Source organism: Cinclus cinclus, chromosome 1, assembly GCF_963662255.1.
Source record: "Cinclus cinclus chromosome 1, bCinCin1.1, whole genome shotgun sequence".
NCBI classification, from domain to species: Eukaryota; Metazoa; Chordata; class Aves; order Passeriformes; family Cinclidae; genus Cinclus; species Cinclus cinclus.
Genome location: NC_085046.1, coordinates 79316105 through 79342623, shown reverse-complemented (window position 1 = coordinate 79342623; position 26519 = coordinate 79316105).

The window sequence follows — 26519 nt, the reverse complement described above, 5'->3', positions numbered from 1 at the left end:
CCTATTTATGGATAGGGCCTTAATCAAGTGTCTAATTATCCAATTGAAATACATCGGCAGTTAATGAGTACTGAGGGTAGAACACAGGGTGAAACAGATTAATAACTGAAGTATGGGAGATTATACAGGACTTGTCAACCCATGGACAATGGAAGATGGAAAATTATTCATTGCATCAGGAGCTAGATACAGGTTTCTGCCATGGGAGTCTCCCCAACCCATCCTGAAATATATGTACACACAGGGGTGGGAAAAGTGTTTCTTTCTGTAGCCTTATCTCCTCCTCTTGTAACTTATCTATTGGCCTTGTGCGTTTTCTGGAAAGAATTTTTGATCCTCAGGACCTTGGCAAATCTTTGTCACAATTTTATTTAAAATTCTAATCAGCCTTGTTTTAACATTTCAGCTACAATAAAATGTAGCTGCTTTCCTAGACTTTAGCACGAAACTTGTAAATGTATTTATGTCCTTATCTACCTTAAGCTTGTTTGCATTTCCATTATAGCTGTACTGCAGTGCAGCTACAATTCCATTGGAGCTACACTGCAGTTATCAGTCCAAATACTCTTGAAATACACAGAGGATTCTATATTTCCAAGGTTCCAATTACAGCAGGGAAATCTAAACAGTCAAGCTTTCTTCAGTTCATGTAAGCACTTTCTATTGGTCTTGACAGGCTTGGGTGAAATGTACCCTGAGAAATCTCAGGCTGCTGAATTTGCCAGGTTTGATCTTCTGTTATAGTCGTAAACACGGCACAGAGACAAATCTGTCTAACTCTTCACTGCTATTTACCTTATCTACAATGTTAGATTAAATTAACTGTACTTGTAAGTAAATAATTTTCCAATAATCTTAGTACTACAATGAGGCCATGGTGAACTATTGTTTTATTATGTTCGTCTCCGGTCTTTCCTATCATAATATGGACAAGTCCCTATTTAGCCTCAAGGAAATTTTATATTGAAGTACCTAGCAGGAAAAAGATGACCTCTGTACATCATGCACTGTGGAACGCCATCTGATATCCTGAGCAGGGGGAATTTTTCAAGTGGCAAATCTCAACCAAAGAATTTTCAGCAGTTTATAGGACTTTTTGAGAGTGTCTACTTTCAAAGACTTATGGAATGATAGAGTGGTTTAGGCTGGAAAGGACCTTAAAGACAACTTATTGCCAGTCCCTCTGTCATGGACCAGATTGCTTTCTTCTACTAGTCTAGATTGTTCCAAGCCCCATCCAACCTGGCCTTGAACAGTTTTAGGCATGGGGTGTCCATAACTTCTCTGGACAGCCTGTTCCAATTCCTCAGTACCCACACAGTAAAGAATTTCTTCTTAAGAAAGAAGTCTTTTAAAGACTCCTTCCTTTTAAAGTTGCTAACTCCTGTTCTATCACTAAATTATTCAATTCAACATGTAGCAAGTAAAGAAATATTTGAGCTACTTGCTTTGGGTCAGATCCTCAAGAGGTTTAGAGTGATTAAGCTATCAAAGTAAATAGGAATATGACAATTTGCATAAGTTAAAAATCTTGCACTCTGATGAAAAAAAACCTGTGTATGTCAGGTCAAAAAGAGCTCACAAACTGATGATTTTGGAGACTAATGTATTGTAAACAAGCTTAGCGGCAATATATGAAGAGACATGACAAGCACTAGTATTTGGGAAACCAGTCCTAAAGAAAAGGATCTTTGAGCACAGGGGATACCAGCTTTCTCTCTGGATTACTAAGTTACACTTGCCTGGGTTACCTCTTTTCAGTGGAGGCCCATGACAGCGCAGCCCTCTTAGTCATGTCCTGGTTGCATACACGTCTGTATGTTTTATCTAACTGGTGTACTCTACTTAATATACTAAAAAGGAAAAAGAAGAAAGAAAGAAAGAAAGAAAGAAAGAAAGAAAGAAAGAAAGAAAGAAAGAAAGAAAGAAAGAAAGAAAGAAAGAAAGAAAGAAAGAAAGAAAGAAAGAAAGAAAGAAAGAAAAAGAAAGAAAGAAAGAAAGAAAGAAAGAAAGAAAGAAAGAAAGAAAGAAAGAAAGAAAGAAAGAAAGAAAGAAAGAAAGAAAGAAAGAAAGAAAAGAGAACATAGTGGGTTTGACTTACTTTTCCAAGAAAACTAAAGGAGCAGAGGAGTGATCTGGAGAGCTACTTTAACAGAGCAAAAGAATTACCTTCATCTGGGAGATGAGAAAACAGGTCTGGGAGTGTGAGTGTTTCTTTTGGGTAGAAAAGAAGGTGTATATACATTGAGAAGAAATTAAATTGAAACTGGACTATTTTACAATCTTTGCCTGAAATAATCTGAGCATCAGTGTATGTTAATTAATGCTTAGTCATCAATAGTATGGGGGCATTTTGACAAACTTAATAATAGGAAACTGAAAACATTCTGTAAATAACTTTCTTCATAGGAGTTGTAGGCAGCCTCATATGTATGGTGATACATAAGCATATGCACCAATATTTATGTGTACCTATTTGGCAATTTGGAGTTTTTTCAGTACAAAATGCCTATGTTCTTCGAACATGAGTTTACTAATTATGGATTAGAAGACTAACCTTTTTGTGATTTAACCCCTTCCAGCAACTACGTCCCAGACAGCTACAGCTTTTCTCTCTCTTGGTGGGAGGGGGGAGAGAATCAGAAGGCTGAAAGTGGGAAAGTTCATGGGTTGCAATAACATCAGTTCACTATGGAAAGCAAAAGCAGCTCATGCAAGCAAAGCAAAGGAAGAAATTCAACAGTTCCCATCAGCAGCCAGGTGTTGAGTTAACTGCAAGAAAGCATGGCTCCTTCACACATGACTGTGACTTGGAAAGACAAATGTTATCACTCTGAACATCATTCCCTAACTCTTTCTTCCCCCAGCTTTAAGGGCTGACTGTGATGCCACAGGTTATGTAGTGTCGTTTTTGGTCAGTTGAGGTCAATTTTCCTGGTGACCCCTCTGAACTCCCTGGGCATACCCAGCTTCCTCGCTGGTGGGGTGGGGAGAGCAACAGAAAAGTCTTTGATGTTGCATAAGCACTGCTCTGCAACAACAAAAACATCCTTGAGTTACCAACACTGCTTTCATCACAAATTCATAACGTCACACCTGCTGGAGACTTTTGACTTATCTTTGTCAAAACCAGCACAAGCTTGGTGAATAACTTGTTTAAACTATAAGGAAACTATAAGGAGTGTACAAGGAGGGTAGAAGCTCTTCTAATATGTGAAATGTCACGTAGATAGAATTCATTCTGTTAGGTAATATTCTTACAGTGCTTTGAAATGGAAACTCCTTGATTTCATATGATAAAGTTCGACATAAATTTAAGCAATGATAGCATATATCTTTTCTGTTTCATTTCTCTGAATCTCTAAATTTCAATATCAGGCTGCCATGTTATGCCTCCTGAATTTAAAACTGAAATATTTCTACAGAGATAGACACTATGAAAATTATCCACATTACTCCCTGGCTGATAGCTCTGCCACTGTTCGAAACAGCTGAATTCCCAGTGTGCCAGTTGTCACTTCTGTTATCAGCAGAGGCATTTATTTCCGTGCTGAGAGTGTAGCATATTTTAATGACTCTGAAATACAAGTAGACATGCAAAACTGATTTTGCATTCCATGCCCTTAAGCAAGCCTATTATCCATGTTGTGAAAACAGCAAGTTAGCATTTTTGTTGTAATTATTTGGGCTGATTATGTATTATGTTTCTACTCAGAGGCATTTTCTTCCAAAGCATTTTATGCAACTACTAGCTGAGAAAAGGCAAAGCAGCACTCCAGAGGCATCTGCCTTAAGATAGCCTCATGCAAGTTTCCCTTGACAAAGCTGGCATGATTTATGATTGAAGAAAGTCCACAATGAATATATTGTGTGTCTCAGATAAGAGTGATTCAAGACCGTCTGTGAAAGAACACTATTCCAACACTTACACTATATATTATATACTACAATAATTCTTAAACTGTGTATATTTATGCTGAGCAGGACTATAATACTATTGTCATTCAGAGATTTAAAAGGCAATCTTTTAATTCACTAATGCATGCTTTAAAAGTATATATATTTTGATGAAATAAGAAAGAACTCCATGAGCGTCATTTTCATGAAGAAATGCATATGCACTTGTTACGGAGAGGTGAAGCCTACTGCAAAGCTTATATTTACTTTTTCATTTAGTAAACTGTAAGACTTTTATCCTACTTTTCCTGGTCTAAGTGCAGAAAAGTAGAGAGAGATCAGCAGTGGAGCTGGCTTGATGGAAAAAATGAAACAGCTGAACTTCTGACTGAAAAGTGCTGCTATCCTGGTATCTGAGGTCATTGTAGTAAATGTCCTTATCTGGGCCTGGAGCATAGGGATGGGGACATCTGGTTTACTTTCTCTTCCAGGGGTAAGGAGATAAGGAGGAGTCGCTCACCCAGCAAAAGAAAAAGTTGGACCAACCTTCCATGGGAGAAATAAAGCCTGTGGAAAAAGTCTGAGCTGCTCTCCCAGTCTTTTACACTGGCTGCAAGAAAAGTCCATGTAAACAATGAAAAGCTGACTATCTGAAGGGCCAGCACTTACATACCTTGCAACTTTCTCTTGTCCGAGAACAGCAGGGGCAGGGGAGAAAAAAAAATTACAGAGCCATTTAATGACAACAAAGACTGGCAACAAGAACCAGTGTCAAATCAGCTAGGACACTGGAATTGGTATATTGGTATAGAAAAATATAATTGTTTAAGATGACAAACAAGTGAAAATTTCAAAAGGGAATTGTATATTGAATGTCCAACAACGACTTTAGGAAATTTAACTTTTGTTTGGAACTGGGTTTAATAATTCCAATTAAAAAATATTCATCTTATTTTTCTAAGAAATATCTTTTTATTAGAAGCACCAAGTACAGTTTTGAAAATACATCTTACACATTAACATATATAAATTAAAATACTTTTAGTATACAACTGCAGTTCTTAAATCAATATATGCCACATAATAAATAATATAAATAGATAAGATTTTTGGAGACAACTAGTGACTCAGATTTTGTTATTATTTGGGTTCTTAGTTGATTTTCTGCGCAAGGACTTACCTCCAAAGTGTATTTTATCATTAGTTTCAGAAAATTGACCTGTTTCATCTGTTTCCTCTCAATTTAGACCTGACTTGGGACACATAAAAGCTGCACATTGTTTTTGAGTTCTTGAGCATTGACATAGATTAAAGTTACCAAATGATGAGAGGAAGAATGGAGAGATAGTGATAAGAACACAGAACAAAATAAAGCATTAGTCTTTAAAATAATTCTATAAGACAATAATTTTATAAGATATTTTATTCAAGTCTAGTCTTGAAAAAAATCCAATTATATGATTGAAGGAATTTTAAATAATTTTTTTAAAAATTCTAGATTCTTCTTTGACCAAGAGCTGAGACAGTGAAGAAGCAAAGAACATAGAAATAGTGTGTGCTATGATTCATTTCATAATGTAAACCATGACTGGACAGAGAACAAACAGCAATGTATTACATGGTGTATGATATGGAAGAGGCAGTCTGTGTTGTGAAGGACTGCAGAGAATAAGCATTCCACAACAAAACTGAAACCTTTGGAAACGTGGGATACTTAATTGTGTGCTGCACATAGGTTCATAACTGCAAACACAACATAAAAATGAGAGCAAGTGGATAAGATGAGAAATTTGAGAATCAGGAGTTTATGGACTATTTTACAGTAGTGAGAAGTTGACATCCAATTTCCTCTAAAAGCAATAAGTAAAAACACTAATACACTGTATGTGTTCTCAAGGCATCTTTATCAGTAAAGCTGTATCTTTATGTCACAGTTTGTGTCTTAAAGAAAAGTTCTCTAAGTCAATTAAGGGTTGTTTTCAAAAATGGAAAAGAGTACCAAAATTAATTGAGAGCATTTATCTAATACAATATCCTCAGCTTTTTAGATGGCTAGTTGTTCTGTTGGTTTTCTGTAATTGTGCATCATATCTCAAGAGAAGAGTGTGGCTTGTTAGAAGCAACGTTTTTGCCTAAAATTACAGATTCTATATTTCTAACATACTATTTTATATTTGAACACGATCAAAAAGTGTAATTTGTTAAACATTATTATGCTTCCCCTTACCCCAAAATTACAAAAAGCATGGGGGGAGAAGTAATTCATAAGAAGCAGAAAGTGAAATATTCTATCCCAGTGTCTGGATTTCTGATTGAATGTGTGGCTTTAAAAATTTTATAACTTCAATATAAATATATTTATATAATATAAAATGAGATATTTCTATGTTCTACTAAAAATTTTATCCTAGTTCAAACCCCAAATTATTTTGTGCTACCATAATGAAGAAATGAGTATCATAAGGCCAGCTGGCTTAAGAACTTTCTACACAATGATAAAAAGGTTTCAAATCTCTATTTAGAGTAATTTGTCTTTCTGTTCCTTCTGTCTTCAACAGTGGGTCAGGAAACAGTGTGCTTTTATTCATGCTTCATGATTCTTTTAATTTGAATGGCCAAAAACATCCCAGGTTATTAGCTGCTTCCCTAATTTTTTAGGAAACCGTATTCTAACTACAGAGGATCTGCTGCTGATTTGGAGAATTTATCTCTTATGTAATCACATTTAGCTCTTTTTTTCTCCATCACTGTCAAAAATATTTAAATCCAAAAATCATCCTTTCCATAAGTCCAAACTTTCCCCCAATTAGCTTCTGCCCGGCTTTTTTATCTTTGTTTTTTATTGTTGTTGTTGATGATTTTCCTGTAGCATTTATGCTGCATCTTTCCTTCTTTTCTTTTTCTTTTTTTTTTTTTTTAAATAAAGCAGCTAAGCAAAAAGATCTTTCAAAAGCCTCCTCACACCAGAAGTACCAGTATTTGTTTTCAGATATAAAGTCATTCCAATAAGAATAGAACATTTAATGAAATAAGGTTTAACTATAAAAAAATAAAACTTTAGAAACTTAATCAGTTCTATTGCCATTACATTGATGTCAATCTGTGCAATACTAAATCCTGTTGCAACTTACTTGGAATCTTAAGAAATGTCTACATTGGAAAGAGGACTGAGATCACATCTTCAAACACACATGGGTTTTGTTTGCTTTTTTTTTGTTTCTGGTTGCTTGGTTACTTTTAGCACACCTCAATGAGATTAATTACTTGTTAAACACCTAGTTTGAGATACAAACTAATCTCTCCATGTTTCAGGTAGTTTTCATTTATCTCCTAGTGAACAGGCAGCTATACTATAAGAAACAACCTCAATAAAATCTCTGGAGTAAAATATTCATAATCTGTGTCTGGCAGTACATAATTTGCCAGTCACTGTATATTCTTCTCTAGAGCAACCTCAGTATTATTTGTAAAGCTTATGAAAATATACTAGTAGTATTCTTTCATTAATGTTCATCAAATCAGAACAAAAATCTTTGTATAATAGCCAGGTAGTGGCAAAATGATGTTTGGGGTTTTTTTGTTGGACTTTGTCTTTAATTTAATATATTACACCATTTGAAATTAGCAAATTAACAGATCAAAGGAAAGCCTCTCTGAGCAGAAAGAAGAATGCATGCAGCATCAACAGAGAAATTGTTAGTCAGGAGACACACCTGAGTGGAAGCAAAAAAGACAGAGACAATAAAGAGCCCAAATAAATGAATGGAAGAAGTAGATATGGCAGTATGTTTACTCAAATTCATTTCCCTTAGCTAAAAGACAATAAATAAACAAATAAATGCTTTGCTTAACTATTTTGAGAAGATAGACCTCTAAAAGAACACAAAGTCTAGTGATTCGGGCTTTTCTTTGTAATTTTATTTTATTTTATTTTATTTTATTTTATTTTATTATTTGTGTGATTTGTTTATGTTACCATTTGAGCTACTCAAGCTGGATTAATTTTAATGTGTAAAATAATTTTAAAATCGAAGTCTGTGCTTACTGCAAGCCTCCATTTTTAGAAGTTATTTCATTCTTTCACAAAAATGGCTGATAACAATTTGCTTGTTTCATTACTTTTGGTAATGTGAAAATTTTAATTAAGTATGGTACTACTGCAATCACGGGGAGCACTAAAAACACACAGATAGAAACTAGTAAGGTTTTCTGTCACTTAATTTGTAGCAAAGACCAACAACTCACTTTGCCAGGCAGTGAAAATGTGGCTTGCTCTTACTTGAAAACACCCTACAAATTGGAAGTGAGAGAATTTATCAATAACAAATACTGTTGAATTCTGTGCACCACCTCAATATCTACTCAAAGAGCACTTTAAAAATCAACTCAGTTTTTAGCAAGCTTTTTTGTACTAATACAAAAGTTTAGTACGTGTGGGAGTTGGCCTGGCTGGGACACAGAACCAACCAGATTTCACCAAGAAAGAACTGGGCATTGAGTTCAAGCCCTGGGAAACATTTATAAATTTAGGGCAAACCTAAGTGTTCTTCCCACAGTCCTTAGTGTTTTTATGTTAATTGGTTCAAGTTCTGTCCCCCTATTGGTTACTTGTTCCCCTTATATGGTCATAGTTCCAGAGAGTTCTCCCCCCAGGGGTATATACTGTCACCCACCACCCTTGTTTCAGGTCCTTGGAGTTTGTCCCCATACAGGGTTTGGTTTCTGGGCATCGTCCATTTTATTTTCCATTAAAGTTCTTTAGTTTTCGGCCAACCCTGTTGTTCCTGCTTCTTGACCTTTGCCACTTAAACCATCAATACTGTGAACCCAAAAGTTTTGTTGCGGCCACCCTTACTGCAACAGTACATAGAAACATTAATAAACTTGGATTTGCTGATGAAGGAGGAATTTCTGAGCTCAGAATCCAGCTTTTGTTTTTGGCCTTAGTTTAAATAGTGGAAGAAGCAAATAATATGATGTAATAAGATAACAGAAGCAACAATGAGTATTAAGTTGCTACTCCTAGAGGAGAAAAACTAAAGTGGAGTGAAAGAGATGGCATAAGCTTTGCTCTTTTGAATAAAAAGTTAGTCATTCTGCCACTCAAGAAGATAACATCAGATATACAAAACCATTTTAAAGTTTCTCCTTTTGAAGATGTAGTTTTTTATGAAAAAAAGAAAGAAAGAAAAGAAAGGTACTTGATGGCATTGTGAGGGTTCTTTCCTATACATTAGACTTCCACTTAATGCACTTGCCTATCGTGGAGAATTTATGGTTTATTATTTTCAACTTCTTCCCTGCATGTAGTACTTGAGACAACAGCAATGCTTCCTTTTCCCTATAATCTATTTTTCATAATTGTGATGAAATTATTTTTCATCCCTGCAGCAAGTAATCGTTTGAGCCTATGCATCTTTGAAGAATATAACCATAGCTGAGAAATTTCCTTTGGTGATATTCAGAGCAGTGATATTATTTTTCCCTTGGTATTTAGGTTAGTCTGCATATGTTTATCTCATTGAAATAAGCCAGGAATAGTCATCAAATAATTAATCTGAACAGGTTCTTTATACTTTTTTAATTATGGACATTTCTGAGTAACAGGTAAATAAGGCATGATTAGCAGTCCAAACAATTGCAGGAAAAGAACCTTTGTCAAAACTTTTAATGTCTTTTTAAGTCAAAACCAACAGTTTCCTTGACATAACGACTCATTTCTCGCTTTTCTTCTGAGGAGTGAAAGTTTTGACAAGCTGCATGGCTATATTTTCATTATTTGGGCAGCAAACATAACAATGGGAGCAGTTTTAATATTGTTGGGCCATATTTGCACTGTTTATAGGGATCTGAAAAAGCATTTCTTGGTGCTGGAAACAATAAATAATTAGAGTAAATGGAGAGGGTTATGAGAGAGAGAGCAAAAGTATGTAAAAACAAAGCATCAAATAAGGACTTTGTAAGTCAGAGAAAATTCTGTAAAATTAAGGAAGAGACAAATACATTACAAGGGAAATGATTGGTCAAAAAATTAATTACTGGGGAAAAATGGAAACAAATAACATAGATTAATACATATCAACAGGTAGTTTTAACTGGTAAAAATATAAATATTTTAACAAACAAAAATGGAAGACATTTTACTTTGGTTAAAAGTTCTGATGTGGCTAGCATCTTACAGATGCTTACAGATTCTTACATTAGAACAGAACTTTTGCAATGATAGCACTATGAAACGTTTAATTTCTTTTAAGAAAATGCATCTGTTCATAAGTTTTCAAGACTTCTCTATAAGGGTTTACTTCAAGGGAAAATGAAACTTCCTGAGATTTATAAAACCCAGAAATATTTCAACCATCTCTTTCTTGAAAATCAAAGAAATCAAGTGCACTGTGAACATGAAATAACAGATTTAAGTAGCACAATATGTTGTATGGCCACAAATCAAATCTCTGATAGACACAATTACAAAAGGCCCAAAGTGAAAAAAGAATCTGGAAGGTTATTGTCTTCAGCCACATTCAGCTTTAAGAAACTGAAGAATAGTGCTTTATAGGTCAAATATTGTCCCCATAAAGAGGCTAAAATATTTTAGGGAAATTAGAAATAATTTAAAGGCAAGATAAAGTCTTGATTTGAAAAGCTCATATATGACTCATCTGGTATTATTCCAAAAAAACAGTTTTCGTAATCAAGGGGAATAGATTCTTAGAACTCAGAATAACAGCTGGAAAAATTATAAAATCATGCACAGAAATACTGGTGGATAGTAAATTAATCATTGACATATTTGTATAAAGATTTACAGGGGGGTAGGAATTAAGCACATTCAGAAATCAGCAACAATTTCATTAAGAGCTTGTTTGGTTACCCTACCAGTATCTGCATAAGTATCACATATGTCTATTTCAGAATCAACATATTTAAATTCTCTTACAGGCTGTCCCACAAGGTATATTTTCAAATGTTCATATCTATGTCCTTTGGTTATTGTCCCAGGTTAATTTCAAGACAATATCTTTTTTCTTTCCCTCATTATACTTTTCTTTCCCTAGCTTCTTCTTAATCTACTTCTGAAAGAATTCTGCCTGGTGAATTTTCTTTCAGAAGTATACAGAAAATGAACTAAGATGAAGGTATCTCTTGCAATGGCATAAAAATATATATCACATCCCATAAATGTACTTTTATTCAGATATATATGCATATGTATTTTTTGATAAAAGTAATTTTTTTTTAAAAATCCTGTTTTGTTTTATCCTATGGAATAAATGATACATCACTTTCTGAACTTTTTCTGCATATAAGGACAGCTATTTGATCTCATTACAACACTCAGAGGTTTTGGGGAGGCATTACTGCTTTCCACTGCTGCATTTTTTCAGACCATCAGTGCAACCCCTGGCATGATGACAATCTGTCATATAGAGACAACCCCTGCAGGGCACAGGCAACACTCTCACCAGCCAGTGATGTTACATTTCATCTCAGCCAGGCTTCTTGTTGCCCCTAGGACAATGCAACTCTTTAGTTGTGATTACACGTGCCACTTCTTCTAGGCCATATTGCTGAATATCTTTGACTAATGTTGTAGGTAACCTCTCTGTAAAGAAATTATTAGAATTACACTGTGTCTTCTCTTGGAATCTGATGCCAACTGGAATGCTCAATGATCAGGAGTAGACTGCCACACGTTAACATAAGAAACTTGTGCAATCATAGATGGAAGCCACCAATCACTTTTTCTTGCCTTTTCAAGTCAGCATCTGAATACCCAGAGGTTATTTGATTAGCTTATATATAAGTTGCTTTTCTCAAGGAAACCAATCCTTCAGATGGTCAGAGTAAATGGATTTTAAAATGGATGTTTTATGCATATAGACGTTAGGATTTAATGCAGTTCTGATTCAAATCCAATTGGTATTTCTGAGTACCTGTGCAAGCTTAAAAAAAAGCTTTAAAATATATTAAATAATTAATTTCAAAGGAAAGAAGTACATATTTATTTCATATTGTATTCAAGACAGCAAGAAGTACAAAAGTCTGCCACTTTTATTGTTGGAAATAATAATCTTAATCATTCTGTCACCTCTGGATTTCAAGATTTTCACTGTGTTGTAAATTAATTACAATTACTAACTTAAGCAGAAACAGAGCTAGTAGGAATCGTATACTAACACTTTCCACCTGTTATCAACAGATAAACCATGACAAAGTGTCTGTGCAAGCCAGCAAAGAAGTAAATACAACTTCTAAGGCTGTGCACTGGAGACATAAAATAATAGAACACATATCATGTGGCAAATGCCTAGGTCATGAATTAAAAATAATGAAGATGTAGAAGTCCAGTCACAGGTGTGGCAAGCTTTGAGATATGAGGTAATTTCAAGTAAAGCATTGAAAAGCTATTACCCACAGAATCATCCCCTTTTTTTTGTTTGTTTGTTTTGTTTTGTTTTGTTTAAAAGTTTTAATATATTCTCTCCACAAATTTGGGATGCTAATTTCCATTCACTGAAATAGTTCTTGTTGTGATGTATCTAAACTCCCAAGTCAGATCCAAAATATTTGGCAAAAGTTTTATTAAGAGAGGGGGGTTTTGTTGACATTTTCAAAGTGAATGTTTCAAAGTCAATAGCCAAAATGTCTTCCTACAGTTATGAAGAACTAAATAAAGAAGAAAACTCTGTAAGGGAAGCCTCAGCTAGAAATTCCCTATGTCATCACAGGCATTGCTGTTAGGTTTTTTTCAGTGTATGTTCTTCATTTTATTTGCTTTCATGTTTAGTATATTTGCATAAATATTTGTGTCAATGTACTGTTTTCACCAACTTGACCAGGTTACTAAAGCATGGTTATCTGCTGATACAATAAGGTACCTCTTTTTCAGTGGTTGCTGTGAAGTACTAAAATTCCTGATATCTCATATATTTACTTCTGAAATAAAATGTAAAATCAAGACTGATTTACTAGATCCAGGATCACTTCTCAGCAAGGAATATGGGTTAATGTGACTATGGTACATTAGCAAATAGAGCAGCATAGCAAAAGCAGGTCTGTGTAGTAAAACAATTGGCAGAGGACTCAGCATTTGCACTGTGCACGATTGGTAAGAACAGGAGAAAGGTGTGGACTTTACACCCATGACTGACTGTTCATACGTGATTGAAGAACATTAAGTGGGCTCCTAGGGCACATTTTTCAATTTATTTTCATCTGTGATTAATCCTGTTCTGTAATCTTCAACTACTCTGTGATATAAATCAAGACATGAGAAGTGGGAACATTTAGGAGATTTATTTGAAAAGTGCATTCCTGGAGCAAATTTACAGCACTAATGTAATGTACTCTGTTTCAGCTTTAGTTTGACTAAGTCCACCAAACAAAATGGAACTGGAAGGGAAGTGGGCGAGGGGAAGCATTAAAGGGCATATCTACCATGAGCATATAAGTATCCCAATTAATTTCTGTGCAAGAAATGCACAGAACCATGAGGAGCTAGATGTCTGGTGCAGATCTGTGAATAAATAGTGTCTGCCTTCACAAAGTGTCTGTCTTCTTTTCTTCTAAATGGGTAATGAAAGCCGCAGATGGCCAAGACTAGAAACACTTTGCTCTAGAGTCTCTAAGTTATACCCAAGTTCCAAACATTCATCCCAGGAGAACAGAAATGTTTCAAAAATTTGCATAAACTATTACCTTCACGTCATGAAGACAAATAGAAGGTTTTCACACAATACGATTGCTGAATCCTATTCTTTGTGGCTCTTGTTTCTGCAATACTTCTTTCTTTACCCGCTGCAATACTGTATTTCTTCCAATACTTGATTAAAAAAAGAGTCTTGTAGGTTGATGTTTTGTTGGGTTTTTTGTTTTATTTTTGCTTTTTTTGTTTTGTTTTTTTTTAATGGGTTTTTTTGTTTGTTTGTTTGTTTTTGATTTTGTGGGGTTTTTTTAATTTTGCCATGGGAAATTATTAACTGTGTTCTTAATGAGAATCTGGGCTCTATTGGAGGTTCTCTTGACTATTGCATGAACAGTGATTTTTCACTTTCATTGTGCTTTCATATGTTGAACTACTATATGTACTTTATTCAATCCGCTTCAAAAAAAAAACAGATTTTGTATCATTACATTTACTATGATGAAAGAATACAGCAAGAAAATAAATGAAAAAAGCACAAAAAAATATAGCCACATTCCTTGAATCTCTTATAATATCGAATTGAAAGATCAGATTTCATGTTTCTTTTTACCACTTTTGCTTTATAGTACGTAGTATCAAGTATCATCAGTATCAAGTGGCTGTTTTGTGTTCATGATGTACACTTTTGAATGTAACTGTCCTCATGATATATGCTAAAGTTCCCAAGTAAATTGGTATCTGATTTGTTGGTGGGCCAGTAAACTTATCTTCTTTGTCAAGTAAATGTATAAAAAGTTTTAAAATTAATTGTCATTCTAATATTTTTTTAAAAATAAAATAAAAGTCCTCATGAATTAGAATATAAAGAATCAGTCATTAAAGTTTTATTGCAACGAATTTGATTTTTTTTTTCTGGCCTGAAGTTATTAATTCACTTCCAGTTAAATTCTGCCTAGTGAAGATACATTCAAAAAACAACCTGTGTTCAAAGAACTGTTGGCATGGTAATTTATTCTCATTTAAATTCCAAATTATAGCTCATTAAGGATCCTATATTCTAGGGGGAATGCCCATCATTGGTTTTGTTAATGATTCTCTAACACTATAATTCTGTATGAGTACATGCATTAATTTACATGTAAAACAACCAGTATTATTAAACTAGATTTGCTGTAATGTCACAACCTCTAAAACTAAATTTAGATGAAGACAGAATTCTTTCTGCCTTCAATATGTAGAAAGATTAAAATTAAGAGACATAATCTTGAACTGAGCTCTTTTTATTAAAAAAATCTGGAGGACAAAACCTATTTAATCTATTACTTTAAAAATGTTATATGGTAATATAATAGATAATATATAAATTACTGCAAAACATGTTATTCATTCAATAATTTTAATTATTATTTTACCTAGGTGAGTAGATTTTTTTGAAAAACTTTTTTCTAAGAAAACCTTTTTTTTTAGCAACTACTGAGAGCAGCTATGACTGATTGTATTTTTAAGGTCATTTTGTGACTTGGAATTCAAGCTGGTAACAAAAAAGTGCTACATTTCATCTTAAGATATTTTAGATGTAAAAGTCAGCATAGGTTTTGCGTAAGTGACAATTCTTCACAAGTGGTGGTGTTGTATCAAAGTACTAATGAAATAAATTACTTAGACATTTATAAAAAAATCAGGACATATAATTCTTGTGACATTTTGTTAAAAGAACAAGGATGCAGAATTAAACATTTCACCATTACCCCACTCCTTTGACAACTTTCTCATTCTTGTACAGGGAGATCATAAAATCCTACTAATTCTGATTTATTTATTGTCCATTTTGACAATTTGCACATAGAGCTTTAACTTAGAACCAAGTAATGAAACAACTAGGGGTTTGGTCAACTACTGTTTTATAAAATAATTTGTTTTATTTTGCTTTTATGTTACTCAAAAGTGAAAGATGCACCATTTTGTCCTAAGGTCTGTCTAATACACCACATGACTTACAATTTAAGGCATAGTGGTTGTCATGAGATTTCATAATAGAAAACTGTACATTATTAAATCAAGATTAGTCTGATAGGCAGTTCCCAAAACAATTTAATTATCACACTGATATCAAAATGTAATATTCATTTACAAGTGTTGTGTGCATCTGTCGATAATGTAATTTTTGAAAATGCTGTTCCTGTGTAACCTTCTGTTGGGTGTCTCCCCCCTTCACACACGGTACAAATATTTGTTTTGGCACAGAACTAAAAGGCTGGGGGAAATTAACTGTATTCTAACATGACTTAGCTGATTTAGTTTGGTATCTCCATAAAAGGCTCAAATGTGCAAAGAACATATTTTAAAGTTCTCATCTTGCAGTAATCTGCAAGCTGAGAACTACTTATTCCTTCCTGTTCTCCAGTAACACTTTGATCTTATCCTATAATTACTGCCACATAAGCAATAGGTAGAGCCACCAACAATCAGAGGTAATACTTTAAACACGAAAGATGGAGCAGTGCCCAGCAGCTGTGAAGTGATTTGAGGGAATTTAAAATAAGGAGCAGCCTTGTAATTGTGAGGGTAAGCTACCATAAGAACTTCATACATACTGAATCCTCTGAAACAGATGAGAAATGTTTCTAAAACTTTACATTTTTGACTAAATATTGCTATGCTAGTCTGAGGATTATGTTATATGAAATCTCTAGTTTTATGGAGGATTTTAAATTCTTAATTCCCAAGTCTCATTTCTACACCTTAACTTTGTGTGGCTATTGAGTTTGTCTAATATTTTATCAACAGGTTATAGATATTCCAAACGGGAAGACTTTAAATTCTATATGACTTATTCAGATATTGTCTTTGGAAGCAAGAATACTGTGAACATACTTAATGACAAAATACACTCAATAATACAATGCATGCAGGTCTCTTTGTATGTGCAATCAAATGAAAGCTTTAAGTTTTTGCACACTGTAAAGTTCTTTCAGTCAAAACTGCATCTAATGTTTCATGGTACCATGAGGATTTCCAGGGATCATTGAGTGTGATCCTTAGTTCAATGGAATTCATGGTTAAAATTAAAATGACCAGTACTGAATCATAAAATGTGACCTACAAAGGATCATTGCTAACTGCTTTTCTTTTGCAACTGTATTATTTGAGTTTGTTCTAGATGATACAAGAATAATAATGACTGGATATACAGCTTTGAGTTTTATTTTATTAAAATGGTTTAAACACAGTAAAGTCTGTCTGCCTTCAGAGCATGGGTCATGGGAAAATTGTTCATTTTCAAAGTTGCAAATCTCTAACTATCTATTTATTTTTAGTCCTCTTGAAAGACTACTTTTTTGAACTTGTTTTATTCTCCCTGAGTAATAATTATGTACCTGGCACACACAGCCTCTGACATAACATACTCACAGCTGTTTTAAAACACTAAATCTTTTAGCCATGTTTCCTTTTATACATAAAGAGGTATAATTTGTGCAAATGCAATTTAATAAGCAGACTAATTATAATTTGCACATTTAGAAATACACTAAATTTTGTTTCTGTTTCAATTAAGTAATTGCCTAATTATTCTATAAACAGAATTAGCTGACGTAGAAAGAACCAAAAATGCAAACGGGAATTAAATCATTGACTAAACGGTTCAGCAAAGTGAAAGGTACTACATGGTCTCTTTTACTATTTCCAGCAACGTGTTCTTGTTAATGTCCTGATACAGCAATGCATTTATGTGTCTGAACCACTTTCAGAGCCCCAAGTGTATTGCCAGCTCTGGCCAGCCATGTCCAGCCGCTGGGTTTCCTCACCCTGCCCACAGCCCAGGACCCTGTGTCACAGCCCTGGGGCCAGCAGCCCCTGTCCCAGTGACCCCACAGCAGCAGGGCTGGTCTCCAGCTCCCCACAGCCCTGCCCTGCCACAGGCCCAGATCTGAGCCCAGTCTCTCCCTGTCCAGGGCTGGGGCTGCCCCCATCCATGCTCCTGGCTGGGGCAGCAAGACAGTCCCTGGATGCCACACCCTGCCTGGATATTCTCAAGGGAGCCCCTGTTGGACCAGCACCCAGCCAGCGGTCACTGCCAACCCCTGAGCTGCCCTGCAGCATCGTCCAGGGGTTGGTGGCTATCTTCCAGCACTCACTCCACAGGAAAAGTCACCTGGCATGTCCCTAGTGAAATTTAAGAGAGGTCCCAGTTGTAGCAAGGTAACTTGACAGGAAGCGATCTGCCACATGATGGCAAAGGGGGTCGAGTAAAAGAAAGGCAGACCAGCAAGAGTCATAGTTTGAGTGTCTGGAGTCTTGTAAAAAGTCCGAACAGTACCACAATCTCTCATAAAATTGGAGAATTATATTACAGTGTTGAATTTGGGAAAGACAACTCCCATAAGGATGTATGGGGACTTTCTCTTCCATGGTTTCAGAACTGGCACCAGCCTTCCTCCCACCAGCTCAGAAGAATGTAGAAAACCATGTCTGACTGCATAATGTGCCCACATGCCTCACCTGAGCATGCAGCGTGTTTTTTCACTCTTAAGCTATGAAAAATGTTGATTCTGCCAGAACTTTGAGGTTGATGAAGTTGGATCTCTGCCTTTACATGAGTTCCCAAGGAAAACTAAGATGATTTTAAGGTTTAAAAAAAAAAAGGACAAAACCTCATAACAATATATACATCAAATATCTTGTTCAAGACTTAAAATATGTTTTCACTTTCCTAATTACATGAAGATCTAAGTCTTTATTGGCTGCTCCTCTATACCTCTTTGTAGATATTTTCTATTCACTCAAATAAATGTGGAATGTTTTCTTAGACTGAATAAATCAGGATTGGCAAACTAGTAATGGTATCTGTGGGTGCTTTTGTTGAAACCAGTGGTAAAAAAAATAATCTACTTAATTCAGGGGATGAAATAATTTGGTATAATATGTTTTCTAAACACCCTTGTAGTGTTTAGCTTCTGCAACAGAATTTTGTCTTTTTTTTTAATTTATCAAATTGTTGCTGAAAAACACTGAAAAAAAGCATGTACAGGCTGAATATTGCTAATGGAAGCCCTATTGGTTATGTTTTACACAGTTCAAGTATTCCTAAAATTACCTACCTAAAATTACCTACTTTTGATTGCCTATTTGGTAATCAAAGATATCCTCAATTTGGATTCCAGTTCATATTTTCAAGCTTAAAAACTGACATAGTTTAGATAGCAATGTAGATAACAGAACTAGATTTTTACTGAGACATTATTCAGGAAACACGTACAGTCCTGGGACAAAATTTACTGCAGAAGTTCTGTTATACATTTTGGCCTTAGAATAGCATTATCCAATTATTTCAAGACAGAAATGAAAAATGGAAGCTGTGTACAAATTATATGAGCCCTTGCTGTCACAGCAAATTTGAATCTTGCTTGAAGGTCAGTTGAGGCAGTAACAAGTTTGGGTGGGGAGAGGTTTAATTCTGTGCAATGGTTTTGTATTGGGATTTTGGTTTCCTTTTGTCTCACAATTAACGACAATACTTTGCGGTAATGTAAATCTTCTGCATCTGCAAATCACTTATGAACTAAAGCCTGAGAGTTATAACCCCACCAGAAAATAAGTTTGCATGATTCACCACTTATAAAGTTTTTTAATCCAGTGGGCTTTCAGAGTTTTCACAATCTTCTAGAAACACAGAATCAAGCTACTACCAAAAAAACCCAAATTAGTATACTAGTCTCTCAAGTGCATTATATCTTCCATATTTCTTTTCTTTGAAATATTCCTTCAAAAATACTAGAAACGGATAATATCTAACAGCTTTGTTTCAATCCTTCTGCAGCCTATGTATATTTTAACTTGTGTTTTTAATAATATTTTTCCAATGCTTCTCTTGCAGCATTTATTCTTGTAACTGACACACAGATATTGCTTTTTAAACCTGTAATTTAAATGATTTTCACGTTTTATTTGTGACAGTGTATTCTCGAATGTAGAAATATTAATAGTAGACCATGTAGACAATAAAACAATTAAAGAGAAAAGTTGGTGGGGAAAAAAAAAACAAAATAAAGAATACATAGACTCCAAATAGGAAACTCAGCAGTTATGTATAGAATGAGAAATGGTGCACTACATTATATTTAAGCAGTCCTGTTGAAGTAAATTGGATTATTCACCTCAGTAAAGCAAACACGATTTGGTTTTTTTATGTAGAAAACACTTTGGTCAAATTTGGAATGAAAATCTGTCATAGATGAAACAGGAGGGGCTGAATATTGTTTAATTTTTCAATACCTGTTCTGTATTTTATACAGATTAACTGTAAAATAGAAAATAAGCCTGTAATTACAGGAGAATGGACTATTTGTTAAAGAAGCATCTATAAAGCTGTCTCATTTTGTAAAAATTAATTACATTTAATTTTTTTCATATTTATTATTATTAGGTAACAAATATAAGTAGTAAAAATAAATACTTTTTGTTTTTCAAAGATTTTTCTTATATATACAACTTTCACTAACTTAAGAGCTGGATGAACAACACACTTGAATGTGTTTACTTGCTTTGATAAATTGAAGACTTTGATACAATCAAGTTATCATAAGAAAATTAAGTCACCAGATCAAGGCCTTAATTGTTTACAAATTCAGATTAAAGGCAAAATAAAAGTTAGGGGAATACGAATTTCTGTCCAATAAGAGGAATTGTGGGGGTTTTGTTATTTTTCTTTCGGTTTTTTTTCAGTTTTGTGAGACATTGTGCAATTCCAGAAGTGATACTGGATGGCATGGTCATTTTACAGCTTTTATCTTGAATCCCTAAATTTTTCACATCAATTTTCTGCACTTTTTACCCCGTATTACACAGCTACAGATATTCCCAGAAACTGCACTTTCAAACAGGTGCTGGATTCTTATCCCAGATGGGCATTTTCTGGGAGGTCTCAAATTCAGGAATTCATGTATTTCAAAGTAGTTTCAAACTTTCTATTTTTCATATGAAAAAAAAAGATTTTCTTTAATAAGAAAATAAGGATTAATCAAGACAAGACAAATAATTGTTGATTACATTATTTTTTTCTCTCCCCCGTGTTTCTAGACTGGAAGAAAATGTTTTCTGCTTAGTTTCTCTTCAGTGGCAGGATGATGGTTCTTGGAATCTCTTAAAAGACTTCATAAAATTTTTGTATTAAATAAAATAAAATATAAATATGGAAAAATAATAAATACAGGAGTTTTCCTTTCAATTCAAGCATTATTTTACAGAAGTTTTCCACTGTTCTGCTGGACCTTCTTTGTCAGCCTCAACTTTCTGTCCTATTTAACTGCCAATAAAATCAATTTGTCTCAGATTAGAGTTCATTTGATATTTTCAGTCCTCCTAAACTTAATTAATCTATTCAAGGGACACAAGAGTGTTAACATGCTTCTTCATTCAAATTAAATACCAATTGTTATTTTAATATATCACACTAACAAAACATTACATAACACAACTAGTTAGCATCTATAAAATTGAAAATTCTTTGGTACTTTCATATGTTCTTAAATGTAATATGTGGGATGATTTTGGGTATTCCTTATACTATTCTATTCTGTTAGCTATCATAAAGAACTGTGTGTTGTAATCCTTCCTCTGAAATACAGCTGTGGGGTCTTTTTAGCTGTTAAAAAAATCCAAATCACCTATGACCAAATTTCAAGAATACAGTGCAAAATTGATTTGTATGATTTCTCTCACTTCTCTCTACTTTTGAAGAATTGAGTAGATCTCAGTGGTTAAATTTGGTCTTGTTCAAACTGTAATTTAGCTTTACATAACACATAACTTTGCTTAGTTTTGTGTCTACTCTGTTAGACCCATTTATACACATATTTTGCTATGATAATATCAAGGTTTCTATTGGATAATAAAAAGATATGGCCACAGGGATGAGGGGAAAACAAAATTAAAACCAAGCTTCTTTTTAATGCATATTATTTATTGTAGAATATTATAATAGGTCACTATAGTGAGATCGTAGTAATGTCAGCTCAGAGTCTAATGTGCAGAAAATCATACATAAATCTTATGATCTGCTTCCCACTAAGCAATAATGGAAGGAACAAAAAGACTAAAAAAAAATATATTGTCTGTGTGGAGTTACTGGTCAAGCTTAAAGTAAGATGTCTGGATTTACAAAGCAAACAAAAGAAGATCACAAGTATGGAAGCAATCTCTTGAGATGCAGAAATTCTGTTTTAAAAAAAAATTAGTGATACTATTTCTGTCTGTTTAATTTCACAGCTATGAAGAATGCAACTGATCTACCATCTTTGTTGTCTGTTCTGTAGAAAGATTATCCTGCATTTGTATCTTACCACAGCATTTATAGTACTTATGCTTGTTTATGATGGATCATACAAAACGTAAAATCATTTTCTCAGACGAGAAACATAAACACTTGCCAAACTTTATACAGCTTTTGCAGGTAGGCTGTTATTAGACACTATTCCAGTAACAGTGGAAAAAGGCTTTGGGGGATCAAAAAAATAACTTGTAGTAAGAAAAAATACTTTTGACCTCCAAATTAAAGCAAATATGTCTATGGGATGAGCTATAATGTGCTATGTGTTGTTCTCAGGAGTTTGTATGAACAATGGGCTCTTGCTCTATTAGTTTATACTTTCTCTTCTCAAATGAGAATTGTCTGTCTGTTTCATATCAGTAACTATATTTTCTTATGCATGTCAGGTGCTCTAACTGTGGTATAGGGAACAGGGAAAAAAACTATAAATTAGCAGTGAAATTGAATTTGCTAAACTATATAAGCTTTCATCAGAAATAGGGATTTATAAAAACAACACTAATTCTTTTTTATGCTTTAAATATTTTTTTTTTTTATTGAGACAGGAGAGTACTTGAGTAATGTAAATTTTAGTTTACCTTACTGCTTGAGTAGAAACTCAACTCACAATTGTATATAATCCATGAAACAAGAAGATTTGCTCTCTGTGTCATGCATTGGTATTTCTTTTGGGCCTGATAGATTGCTGGTGGTCTTTCCCTTTTATCTTTCCTGATGTTGTGTAGCTCAAGAGACAATTTTATATCTATGCCTTAGTCCTCTAGTGATTTCTTCAATGGCAACTTCTGGGCGTGTTTTCTGAAGGCAGAGAGTGCCTTTAAGCCATGGTTTCATTTAGATCTCAGAATGCTACTACAGAAAGTTATGTGGGTTTTTTTGGCATGACAGTACCATTAACACACTTGATGTTATTGTCTGTTATTGCCTGTAATACCATAGAAATATAAAAAGTACTGCAGTAAACATTGTTCAGGAAAAGATGCACAAATTAAATATATGTCAAGAAACCCACTAAGAGAAATAATAATGGTTAAAATTGATGGAAAAGTCACTATTATGGCTTTCCTCAGGGGCATAAATCAGGCCAACATGTTGTTTGGAGTAAAAAAGCATTCCAGTTATACAATAGAACATATATTTGATAAGATAAAATATAGAAACAGCATAGGGAAACATTTTGGTTGGGCACTAATAGATATGGAACATTCACAGACAGCACTGAGGAAATGTTTTTATTTATTACAAATACATAATTCATAATAAAACCAATGTTTGACTCTTTCATATTTATGGTAACAACTGAAATATAAATATAGCACTGCACACACATTGTCTGGGACAGCATAATGAATTTACTGTATATACTGTGGAAGTTAATGTCGTGGGTGTGGAAAAGCCTACAGTATCTTGTTGGGTTGTTTGGCTATAAATCCAGCTGTAGCACCTAGTTTGACAAAATGCCTTCTTCAGAACAACTAACATATTGAATAGATTTCAACCATCATGAGCCTGATGTTCAAAAATAACTGCAACAGTTGCCAGAAAACATTATTTGAATTGTAAATGCTATTTGCTAAAGAATATATAGGCAGAGTGCAGGATTATTGCCCAGTATTTCGCTTTCCAATGATGTCACCTGATCTGAAATAATTAGTTTGTACACTGATCCACTCTTGGGAAAAAAAAAATCAGGTTACTCAATAAGGGAGAAATAAGGCTTCAGCTATGAAGGAAAATAAATTCTTCAGTCATTGCCTGAGGAAAATTGATACTGTTTTTTTTAAAAAAGAGAAAAGAACAGAATTTGCCTTCTTTCTTGGATGATTAGCACAGTAATAATAACAGATACAGATGATATTTGTTCTTCTAAAGAACATGTAGAAAAGTGGAGGAGCCTGTTGACATCTGAAATGTCAGCCTTACTATATCTCACATTCCTGGTAAAGAAAGACAGGAAGTTTGAAACTGGATGCATAAGTGTTATGATGGGAGAAGAGGAGTTTGTAGAACTTCTCTTTCTTAAAAAGCTTTATGTGGCAGGTATAAGACAGACCTTTGAGTATTTGGAGCTATGGTGTCAGGTATAAATTTTTATAATAAATATATTTCAGGTAAAAATTTTTATCCACTGTTTTATTATTTTAATAGATAAAAAGCAAATATAAATGAGAACCTTCCTCCTCTCCCCCCCTTCCCCTCCCCCCCCCCCCCCCCCAATTTTCTTTTTAGCATTTCTCCATCTCTGTTGATGATTATCTAACCACACTGGAAAGGGGTTTCTAACTCCCAACTTAGGTTTTTATAATAGATATAAAATAACTTCCTTAGTGTTGTAGGAAGCCATACTGTCCAGAAAATAACTCTCCCAGTGTGGTAGAAGAAAGCAATCAGTGCTTGATTAAGATTTTATTACAAATCAGCTTAGTTTGCTGGTCTTGTTAAGAAAATAAGTTTTCCCCAGGAGAACTTAATTATTTCGAGTGTTATTTTGGACTATGCTGGCTTTTTGAAGATCTTTTTATGCCATTGAAGTTAAAAGTATAACATAGTATTTAATCCTTCTTCTATTCATACATACAAGTGTTTTTCCCAAATGATTTAACAAAAGGATAGTAGAGATATAAACAGAGACTCTTTGATTTATTCCACAGGGGAAGATTTCAATATGCACATAGTATATTTTCACTGTGAATCAGATTGAAAAGAATATATATCTTTTATAGCTACATACCTTCCTATATCTACTTGCTTCTATTTATGTCAGTACAGGAAGATTCAGGAGAAGAAAAAGAAGAGCTTTTATCAAGCTTTCACCAATCAATAAATATTCTTTGCAAAACCTCAACCTTTATATAAGATGCATAGCAATATTTAATGGGAATAGTCAATTAATGATGAATTGCAGGTATTGATATTGGGAAAAAATGCATCAAAAAACAGTCTTAGGCATTTCTTTTCTCCCTAGCTGTGGGAAAACCTTTAGGATCACATATTGCAAAAAGAAGGTCTAAAATGGAACAAACATTAATCAACAAATATAAAAATATATTTAAATTTGCCTGCTGTTTCACAAATAAATTGATTTTGTAAACAGATCTCTCTTCTGACATTACTGAAGAATAACAGGTCACTTATAGATTAACCTTTCAGTTCTGAAAACTTGCTAAACATTTTTAGAATTAAGACTGATATCTTGCATATCGTTCTGCAAAAGTGTTATGTGGGTACATGAGAGTACACGAGTTTGGGTGCAATCATGTCGGATCACTTGATAAACTTCTCAGGTGGGATGGACAGTCTGCTATAAGAAGTACAGAAATCACAGAAGTCTACCTTGACTTTGTCATTGTCTCTCCTAACATCCTCAGGGGTAAACTCAGGAGATGTGTGTTAGATGAATGAACAGTGAGGTGGGGAAAGACTTGGCTCAATGCCAGAACTCAGAGGGTCATGATCAGTGGAGAAGAATCCGATAGGAGGCCTGAAGTCAGTGGCATTCTCCAGGGGTCAACACTTAGTTGTTCCATTCTCATTCAACTTGTTTACCAAAAATCTAGCCAAAGGAATAAAATGCACCCTGACCAAATTTGCTGACGATAACAAAACTCAGAAGGATGGCTGATACACCTAAAGCCTGTGCTGACATTCATTAGGACCTTGATAGGCTGGAGAGTTGGGCAGAGAGAAACATAAAAACGTCCTGCACCTGGGGAGGACTAACCTCAAGTACAAATACAAGCTGGGGATGACCTACTGGAGACCAGCTCTGTGGAGAAGGAGCTGGGAGCCAGAGCCAGCAGTTCATGGCCAGGAGATCCAATGGCACCCTGAGGTGCATCAGGAAGAGTGCGGCCAGCAGGTAGAGGGAGGTGATCCTGACCCTTTAAGTGTCCTGTATGGAATAGTGTGTTCAGTTCTGGTTTCCACATTTCAAGAAACACAAGGAGCTACTGGAGAGGATCCAGTGGATGCCACAAAGGTGGTTTGGGGTCTGGAGACTCTCTCATATGAGGAGAGGCTGTGGAAGCTGTTTAGTCCAGAGAAGAGAAGAGTCAGAGGAGATCACTTCAATACATGCAAATATCTCAAAGGCAGCTGCCAGGAGGGTGGTGCCAGGCTCTTTTCAGTGGTGCCCAGTGACTTGATGGGGACCAATGGCCGTAAACTAAAACACAAGAAATCAACATGAGGAAAACCTTCTTTACATTGAGGGTGGCAGAGTACTGGAACAGGCTGGCCAGAGAAGTCATGGACACTCCTTCTCTGGAGACATTTAAAACCCAACATGGTCCTGTGTAACCCCCTGTAAGTGATTCTGACTTGGGAGGGGCGTTGGACTAGGTGACCTCCAAGGTCCCTCCAACCCTTAGAGTTCTGTGATTCTGCTAAGTGTGGTTAAGTGGTAAGTATAAGTATATTTAGAAGAATGAATTTTCAAAGTTCTTTTTAGCTTTTTTGTGATTTCTAGCTACAGTTTTGTAGCAGAAGGGATATGCAAGTATAAAATAATTGTAGCATTTCTTCAAAACACAGCCTTTTACTTTATTAGCAACGAAAGAAAAATAGGGGTTTTTCAGATTAGTCACCTCTGGACTGTTAAGAATTATTGCTTGTGATACATACTTGTCTTCTAATTCCTTTCCTCATTGT